Source organism: Crocodylus porosus, unplaced genomic scaffold (assembly GCF_001723895.1).
Source record: "Crocodylus porosus isolate Cpor-Errol unplaced genomic scaffold, CroPor_comp1, whole genome shotgun sequence".
NCBI classification, from domain to species: Eukaryota; Metazoa; Chordata; order Crocodylia; family Crocodylidae; genus Crocodylus; species Crocodylus porosus.
Genome location: NW_017728948.1, coordinates 41,660,940 through 41,662,193, shown reverse-complemented (window position 1 = coordinate 41,662,193; position 1,254 = coordinate 41,660,940).

The following is a 1,254-nucleotide window of genomic DNA, read 5'->3' as shown; positions in this document are numbered from 1 at the left end:
GTATCCAGCGTCTCAAAGAGTTCCTTCACAAGGTCAGCATTTATTGAGGGCAGGAGATCTCCCTAACCCAGACCTCCCTGTCCCGTAGCAGGCATGGACACCCCATGGGACTGATGAAAGACCGAGGCAAAGTACCTATTTAATAGGTTGGCCTTTTCCTGGGTGTCAGTTGCCCCATCTGTTTCAGCAGGGGTTCACTGTTGCCCTTGATTTCCTCTGGCTCCCCACTTCTGAAAAAGGACTTTTTATTGTCTTTGATGCTCAAAGCTAGTTGGAGTTCAATTGCAGTCTTGCCTTTCCTGGTTTGCTCCCTGCAGGACCAGATCAGTGTAGATTATTCCTCCTTGGAGGTGAATCCCAACCTCCATCCTTTGTACACCTTTCTTTTTAGCCTCAGAAGGTCTGCTAGATCCCTGGAGAGCCAGGGCGTCTGCTGTGCCCTCTTGCTGCCTTTCCTCCAAGATGGAATAGATTTAGCTTGTGCACTGAGGATCGCTCCCTTGAGGAGCAACCACTCTTTTTGAACTCCCCTCCCCCGGGGTCATGGTCTCTTAGGGCCTCACTGACAAGCCTCCTGAGTTTGTCAAGTTGGCTTTCCTGAAGTTAAAGACTTCCATGTTGCTGACTGACTTGCCAGCTTTGTGGTGGATGGTGAAGGTGATCAACTCATGTTCACTGTCAACCTGCTTCCCATCGATCACAATGTTACTGCTTAGGTCATCCCCAGTAGCCAGTACCAGGTTGAGCATCGCTTTACCTCTCGTTAGCCCGTAGACTTCTTGAGTGAGGTAGAAGTCATCCATGCACGAGATGGAGGTTTGCGAGCGCTCGGATTTTGCTGATTGTTCCTTGCCATGAGATGTCCGGGTAGTTGAAGTCACCCATGACAACCATGGTCCTGGAGCATGTGGCCTCAGCCAGTTTGTGGGAGAATTGAACTCTTTGTGAAGCTCTAGCCTTTGGGTGGGAGGTCTGTAGTAGACTCCCACCATTGTGTTCCCTGTGCTATGTTCCCCACAGATTTTAAACCAGAAGGTCTCCAGTCATCCACTCTGGTCAGCAATATCAGCTTGCAGGGACGCACAGCTTTCCTTAACGTAGAGAACTACCCCCCTGCCCCTTTTATCTACACAATCCCTCCTGTACAGCGTATAACCATCTATACCTCTGGTCCAGTCATGGCTGGAGTACCACCAAGTCTTCATTATCCCTATGGCATCATAATTATTTGCATTAAGGAGGAGGACAAGCTCC